Below are 8,836 nucleotides of genomic sequence, written 5' to 3'. Positions count from 1 at the left end.
TGGTCTTTCCTTTCAAGTAGTAGGGACCTGGAATAACTACAGACCTCATGCAGGGCAAGGTGTGAACCAGTCCAAGCTGTAATACAACAGTACAGAATTGTGTAAGAAAACAGACCAGGATTTAGAGAAATCTTCCTGGAGCACTTGGAAGCACTGGCTGATTGCTGTCTCTTCACATTCACTCAGAAATTAGAAGGATTACACTTCTTGACACAACTAACACTAACTGTCTGTATTCTGCCCCAGTTCTACTTTAAATGCCTTTTGTGAACTAAGCCTTGGCCTTTTAAAATTAATTATCTTTAATTACCACGTTCACTCCTCTGTCCTCTGAAAATTGTCACTTCATTTTCTTTGTTCTAATATTTGCTTACTTTCCCAGTAAAACGTGACTTTTCACAAGGAAATTCTCAGTGGTACACAGGGTATTTCCAGCTAATTTCCTTAATACCCAAAGGATGCACATAATCTGGACTTTCAGAAATGAGTGTTAATTTTTTTCTTCTGTATATTCCCTCCTTTGATCTTAGTTATTTTACAAGGTCAGTTCTAAGCATAACTCCATAAATCTTCAGATACCTCCTCCAATTTCTATGTCCTTCAGCATTAGCAGTTAGAGGGAAATTATAACCCAGCTTTTTTTTTCCTGTGCATTATTTCTCACTTCCCAAAGATTTCATTGCTGTGTTCCCTGGAGTTTCATTTTGCATGCCAGAAACCAAGATTTCTTTGACATAATACTGCCTCTCCAAATCTCTCTTTTACATGGCTCCTTCAGTTGCTCATTTTCATTTTCATTAATATTCCATTTCTATGAACCAGCACATTAGATTTCAGTAATGCATCGAAAATCACAATTGGTGTCACCTCCTCTGCCTCTGCAGTCTATTACTGCTGTTTGTTCCTTCTCTTTCCATACAACCATTTTAATACATTAACATAGTCTCCATTTTTCTTCTAATCTGATTTCTGTCTCAAATAAAACAGTTCTGAACAAGCTGAAATTGCCTGGCACATTTTAGCCCAGGTGCCACTTGAACTCTGCTCTCCTTCATCACCTCCTCTCACCCAAAACAGGTCTTGAAGGCATTAATGTTCATGCAGACCACGAAATAAACTCTTATTCAGAAAGAATTCATTGCTGAAAGGGATAACTATTTGTGCCAGGTAAGGTTTTGTGCCTTTGTGCTTTGCTTTTCAGTGAGTGTTTTAAAGGCAGAAGGGAAAGGATCACCAAGATTTTGACAGTGACAAGTGTATCAGTTAAAGATAAATGAAATAATTTTAATGCTTGAAAATTAAAAATAATCCATTTTTAAAAGATTATATTAAAAATAATAACTTGGTGGTAGTATTTGGTATAATGGATTACAACATATACGCTGAATAATGGCAGAAAATCCAAGAAGTCTATGTGTGATAATGAGTCTGTAACTTTAATTGACATTCAAATCTTGTTTAAACATTGGCCTATTGAACTGTAAGTCTCTCTATTTAATTGAGTTTAATGTTAAAATAGGAAATACATTTTAATTTTAGCAGTGGCCAATAAAACACCTAAAATGATAAGATCAGAAATCTCAAAGAATTTAGAACCAAGGGTTTTTTTTAACTTGGTAAAACTGATTTTACATTGTCTTGCCTTTTTGAGGACCTAATTATCTCTATATGATTTTCACTATTATATTTTGCATATTTTTTACTGTATCTAGTTCTCTGTCCTTTCTTGAAATCAGAGTTGAATTTACTTTCCAAAATCATGTAAAAGATTGATATGATTTCTCATAAATATTAGGAAGCAAGTAATTTCCTTTAGTGCTGCCAAGACCAAGGAAGGAGAGAATGTCTGAGCAGACTTTTCCCCCTCCTTCCAAGGCAGAGTGGATAATGAAGATTTGGCAGGAGAAATAACTTTATCTTTCCAAAAAGTTTCACTTGCTAACCTATATTTTTCACTTATGGATTCAGCTAAAGATCATTCCTTAATATTCTTACGAAGTCTTTCCTATAAAAACATTCACCATTCTCCAAATCATTCAGTTTAATACCAAGACACTTATGCATCTGGGTTCTATACACACTCTGCTTAGAAAAGCAGATGTAACTACTGAGTAAATAAACGAAGCATCAGAGAATTCCTGAACCACTGTCCAATGAAGTGTTTGGAAAACGGTCTTTGAGATACTGCAGAACTTTTGTTACAGGGTTAGATAAAAAGATAAAACATTTAACAAAACCTTACCCACAACAAAACTGTGGATAGAGATATTTCATCATCATATTAGCAAATCAGTGCATCCCTAAAGGTTCTGTAGACATTTAAATTATTTTGACCTACAAAAGTTTTAAAGAATGCATGTGTTCTACTCTTACACAAAAAGCTGGACTTAATTCCAAGTTGTTCTCCGTATTTTCTCTCAGTATTTCCTGATATACATGTGAAACAACGCTCAAATGTGTCTTATTTCTGATATTTCTCTGTCCCCCACTTCTAATTCCACCCCCTTCCTGGGTACTGCCCACCACCCTGTGGGCCAGAGCAGCAGCTTTGGATGCACAGGGACAGTCTGTGCTTGGTCAAGAAAGTTGTCTGGGGTTTTTACCTTTTTCTCCATAGGCTTTTTCTTTTTTTTTTAGATAATTACACATCATATTTTTCATGGATTGGTAACTCTACTGAGTCATTCTGTTTGCCAAAGCCATTGTGCAACATTTTGTGTCCTGACTTCTACACTTCTCTTGCAACTGGAAAGGTTAAAGCAGAGATCAGCCTTTGGACTCTGGTTTTGCTTTTAAAATGGGAATCTGTCAGAAAGAACTGATATTATCTTGAGATTTGCACTTTAGAGATACATAGCAGACTGGGATGAAATTTGGTCACTTAACTCTTCCATGACTTAGTGGGAAAATGTAGCATTGGTTAGGGGATAGAGGACTCCAAATCTCCAATAAAATTGGAAAATATTACAGTGGATTATTGTTTTTTTGTTCACACAGTGTCTTTCACTCACCAAAAATAAATTAAAAAAAAAAAGACAAAAAAAAAAAGGACAAAAATCTTCATACCTCTTGAATTCAGCAACACTGTGACTATGAGCAGCCTATCAGAAGGATCAAATAAAACCCTCCACAGGAAAACCAAGAGATTTAGCTTGCTAAGCAAAGAATTAGTCATAGCTTCTATCAAGAAATTGATTTATGATACACAAACAAACACATAAAGCTTCCATCCACTTCAGAGCCCACTTTTTAAGAGAAAAACTGAACACTGGGAACAACAGTCTCAAAACAAACTATTTTTTGACCATTATTAAAATAAGGCAAAATTAAATGTTCATAATTAAAATAAGTAAAAATTAAATTAAATAGTAAATTAGAGACTAGATAATTAATGCATTCCTTTCTCGATACCAGATGTTCTTTTCTTCCCAAAGCCTCAAATTTATGAGGAAGGAGAGAAAAAAAAAAATCTCAATTGCTGATAAACAGATAATTAGAAGCAAACTAGGCTTGAAATTAGATTATATACTTTTACAAGAGACTGTATACCTAAAGAATTATAAAATAATTGCAGGGGGAAGAAGGTAGGCTTTAAATTGTTGAAGCACAGGATGAGGTAGACTTTCAGAGCTCAGGCTTGAAATGAGAGCCTTTTGTAGTACAAAAACACGATGAGACAGCCTTTCATAGCATTTCAAGCTTTTCCATAATATATTGTCATTGCAGCCAAAGAACCCGTCATATATGATAATTTTCACACAGTTCTGAATAAGAACCTCAAACAGATCAAAGGGAAACTTTCAAGTTGCTTTGTGGTTTGTAAATATATTTAGAGATTGCTTTGTCTCATAAACAATAGCACTCTAAGCACTTCAAAAAGAAAGCTGTTAGTTATGTTACCTAACAAAAATAATGTTATTTACTGAAAATAGTTTACAACACTTACAGTGGATGGAAACAATTATGTAAACAGCAAAACAGTGGAATGACTTTGTAAAGCTTATTGTACAACAAGAGCTACATCCATTAAAGTTATGGCTGAATTTTCTATTCTATTGCCTTTAGTTCCCTTGGATTAAATGATTGAATTGTCTCAGCCCTGAGAACATGTGATTTGTTAAATATTTGAAAATATTTAAGTATTAGACAGCACAAAACCAGTAATTTCCTCTGGTAAATATCCTAGAGAAAAAAAGCTGGTATCCATTATCCTCATAACAGTCACCATTTAAAAGCTGCTCATTGCAGTTAAGTGCAGGTGCAGTAAAATATATCACTACATGGCAGTAAAATTTATCACTATATATCAGCAAAATATATCACTATATATCACTTGTTGACAGGAAAATATACCTCTAAAACTATATATGGAACTTATGCATATTTGCTGGATATGGAACATCAAATGAAGAGCTTTTGCAGGGGTAACATCTAAGACAAAGCCGAGGCTAACATCAAGTGAGGAAGTACCATATAAAAAAGGTACATATTCCCAAAAATATTCTGATTAAGGAAATTATTTATGTTTTGACCTGATCAGCAAAGAACAGTGAATTTTGCACTGTTTTTTCCATTTTCCATACTGTCTAGTTCCTGTTTTAACACACCCAAGCTTGGGCAGTCTGTTCTCATGGCTCGCACTTCACTAACAGGAAATGGGTCCCCAAAGACGGTACAACCCCAAAATTGACATTAATTGGTAAAGCAATTTAGAGCTAGAAAGAAAAAGCTGGGCTTTTTCTATGATGACATTTGGAAAATGAAAATAAGAAGTATTTTTTTCAGTGCGATATTTCTATTTTCTTGGGACAAATGTGAGCACCTTGTGCTGAAACACAGAACACAACTCATTCAGGGTATGTGCAAGAACATAAAGTGCTTTTCTTTATTAAAAATTTTATAGAAGCTGTTTTTTTTCCATTATGAGTGGATTCAAATCCTTATTTCATTTCATGACAAATGTTGGAGGAATTTACACTCTTAGATTCCCCTAAATGCTGTATGTTGAAAGATACTGTGCTAACCATATAATCTTTATCACTGTTACACAGGGAGGTTTTATTCATTTTAAATCATCCAGATCCCAAAACAATAATCCAAAAGGCAGACTTAACTGAGTTCCCTTGGAAGCACACCACTCAGATTATTTTCTCTAAATCTCTAAGGCCATTAGCAGAAACCTGATAAATGAGAAATAGTAGTGAATAAAAAGGATGTTACTGCAAGGCTATAATTTCATTTTATAGAATTTTTCTAATATTTTAAGTTTTTAATAGTGCTAAGATTAACTGAGTCATACTTCATTACATTACTTTGCTTCAAATATTTTACCTCTTGATTTCATTAATGGAAAGTATTCTCCTCTTTTGTGAACACTGTTATCATTGCTATCTTATAAGACTTTCCATAGCTTTTATAGTTCCATAATATATACATAAAATATCCAAATAATTACCAGTTTTACTTTTGCAATTTGGATACTAGTGGATGCTACTGGATATTCCAAAAAAAACCCCATTTTAAAAATTAATACCTTTGTGGTAGAGGTACACATTCAAAAAAGAAAAATCCTATATTCTCAATTATTCTTGGTTCAACAGTTCTGTGTGTAAACATAGACAACACATATGGCCAACTAATGAAACAAAAGTCTAAATAAACACCTCCTTCCAAGTTCTAACATAATCCTTCCTGTGCAAAACAAATATCTACCAGGAGCAGCTCCAAAAATCTCAGATTAATTTCCTTTATCAGCATAACTCCATTTGGAATCCCCACTTGTAAGGCATGTTTCTCTTGGTCAGCAATGCTCCCTATTCCTGGATATCAAACAGGGTTCCTGCTCTAATCTAATAGTCCTTGTCCTTTGCCAGGTGGCACTGGGACAAGTCTTTCCTCTGATTTTTCTCTCCCCCATCAGACAAAAAAAAGGTGGCAGATCACTATTTCCACAGGCTTGGAAGGATGGTGGTGACTGCTGAACCTGGAGCGTGTCCAGCTAATGGAAATCACTTCACACAAAAAAGCACACTAATGATTGAAGAGAAATTTCCAGTGTTTGTTCTGGAATAGTTTTCACTGCATGCCCAAAGGTTTGGATTTTTGCTCTCTACTCAGTATCTTTATCCCAGCCTCGTTTTATCTCCCCTTTGAAAGAGGGATTTCTATCCTTGTCTATTGAAGAGCTTTTTATTGGAAAAATCACAGAATTATAGAATGGTTTGGGTTGGAACAGACCTTAAAAGCTCATCTCATTCCAACCCCCTGCCATGGGCAGGGACACTTTCCACTATCCCGAGTTGCTCCAAACCCTGTCCAATCTGGCCTTGGACACTTCCAGGGATGGGGCAGCCACAGCTTCTCTGGGCAACCTGTGCCAGGGCCACCCCACCCTCTCAGGGAGGAATTTTTTTCATAATATCATGTATATTAACAGATTTGTTTTTCCTAAATTTTGCTCTGTTTTTAAGGTCTTTCTAATAATAAAAACAAAACAAAACAAAAAAAACCCCAAATATTTATAACTTTAAAAATAAAACTGCTTGTTCAAATATGGATTTACAAAATACTTATACATTCCTTTTTTACCAGAGTCCTACTAATTAGGGGTTGGACAACATTTAATTAGCTTGTCAAGTCTAACTACAAGCTCTTACATATACTTTTTTCCTTCAAAAGAATTGTATCACAATTTTATAATCTGCCTCTTCACAGGCTGAACCTTCCTACTGAAAGCAAATGATTTTATTCCTTCTGGAAATGTGAATCATGTAGTAAATCCCATGCCATATAAATAATACCTCCTGGACACAGACAGATCAAACATAAAAAGTCTAAGCCTTAATCCTCATCCCCAGACAATGCAGGCAACTTTAGAAAGCAAATATATCATGTGTCTGAAAAAGGCTGATTCTGTTCCAAAGGCAGCAACACACAAACCCCACTGAACCCCATTGTGGCTTCCACACCAGTTTATCCTTCTTTTTACAAAAGGATCCTTGTGCTGTCCAATGATGGTGTGTTTTTAACAGCACCATAAAGTATTTATAAAGATAATTACCTTGAAGTTGCTGAACTAAACTGAGAAAATGCTATTTTTACTTTTTTTTTTTTTTCATTTCTTACTTGCCCATAAATGCATGCACAGGGAATCATAGAATTATTGAAGTTGGAAAAGATCATGTCCAACCACCAACCCAGCATCACTACCATGTTCACCATTAATCCCTGTCCTCAAGAGCCACACCCACAGATTTTTGAACACTTCCAGGGGTGGTGACTCCATCACTGGCCTAGGAAGCCTGTTCCAATGCTTGATAACCCTTTCCATGGAGAAATTCCTCCCGATGTCCAACCTGACCCTCCCCTGGCACAGCTTGAGGCCATTCCCTCTTCTCCTGTCCCTTGTTCCCTGGAGCAGAGCCCGACTCCCCCGGCTCCCCCCTCCTGTCAGGGACTTGCAGAGCCAGAAGGTCCCCCCTGAGCCTCCTTTTTTCCAGGCTGAGCCCCCCCAGCTCCCTCAGCCGCTCCTGGTGCTCCAGCCCCTTCCCCAGCTCTGTTCCCTTCCCTGGACACACTCCAGCCCCTCCATGTCTCTCTTGTCCTGAGGGTCCCAGAAGTGCCCCCAGCACTGGAGGTGCCCCAGCAGTGCCAGCACAGGGACGGGCACTGTCCTGGGGCTATGACACACTATTCCTCATCCAAACCAGGTGCCCTTGGTCTCTTGCCCACCTGGGCACACCTGGGCTCACGTTCAGCCACTCTCCACACACTTCTCACATGATCCTCCTTGATCTTTCTTTGCAGTAAAATGTGCTGCATATGCTTTGAGCAGCAAAGAGCTGAACCTCCAGGTAACTTTAGCAGCTTAAACACTTTATTAAAACTTCATTAAGAAAAGTAGCAATGATTCCTGACTAACACCATACTGCAGATGAAGAATATTACTGTTCTGAGGTGAATTAATCATGTGCAGCATCTTCAGAAATGCTCAATGTAGTTGTTTTTTGCTTGAGAATCATTTTTGGCATGCCAGTGCTCTATTCCACATCACATTCTTCAGTAAGACAATGAATAATCCTTACCTAAAGAGCAGTTACAGACCCATAATTTCAACTCGTTCATTTCCCTTAATGAGAGAAAGCACCAAGGGCAGAAAATATAGGCAACCCCCAACTGCCATTAACAGTAAATGAGATTTGTAGAAGTAACTTATTTGAAACTTAATCTCTCCACCTGCACTGCGTATGTCTGTTGTATAATTAGTATATGGTTTTATAGGTGTCAATATTCTCCTATTTCTCTGTAGGTGAAATGTCTTTACCTCTTATGGAACCACAAACAAAGTTGACAAACACCCACCAAGCAATTCCAGTGTTGTCCTCACAAGAAAAGCTGATCCATCCAAACATCCTGTTTGGAAAGGTGGTGTCCAGCCTGCAGGACCCATTTCACAGTGTCCAGTCCAGACCAGACCCTCTGGGTACATCCTGATTTTCTCCCAGAGGAAATGCTCTGAAACTTCATCAGAAAAAAACATAGGATGTACCCCCACATCCTTTGTTCAGCCAAGGAACTTTGGTTGGCAGCCAAAGTTCCTTTGTAGACCACACAATCACTTTTTACCTTTCTAGAAAGTTTGATTTTGCTTAGAAAGAATTTCTATATGCTAATTTTATACATAATAGTTTCCAGAATGCAACATGACATATGGGAGCTTAACAAATTTCATAAATGCAAATGCTTATCACAAACAACGTTAACAGAGCTTTGAAACTTGTAATTTTGCTTTCTCCCATCTTAGCCAGCAATGTGCCTCTGAATGCAGAAAAACAAA

The 8,836-nt window shown here is 36.9% G+C and overlaps 1 long non-coding RNA gene across 1 annotated transcript; it reads right to left on the bottom strand.

The window, feature by feature from the left end:
• Nucleotides 1-2,625: 2,625 nt before the first annotated feature.
• LOC108497292 lies at nt 2,626-8,471 on the bottom strand. Its single transcript, XR_001874739.1, has 3 exons — nt 8,362-8,471; nt 5,115-5,180; nt 2,626-2,745 (listed from the first exon to the last, which is right to left on the bottom strand). It is a non-coding gene; the product is annotated as an uncharacterized LOC108497292 (long non-coding RNA).
• Between the last annotated feature and the right edge of the window lie 365 nt (nt 8,472-8,836).

Source organism: Lepidothrix coronata, unplaced genomic scaffold (assembly GCF_001604755.1).
Source record: "Lepidothrix coronata isolate B3197 unplaced genomic scaffold, Lepidothrix_coronata-1.0 Scaffold2, whole genome shotgun sequence".
Taxonomy (NCBI): domain Eukaryota; kingdom Metazoa; phylum Chordata; class Aves; order Passeriformes; family Pipridae; genus Lepidothrix; species Lepidothrix coronata.
This window is presented reverse-complemented; position numbering and strand designations above follow the sequence as displayed.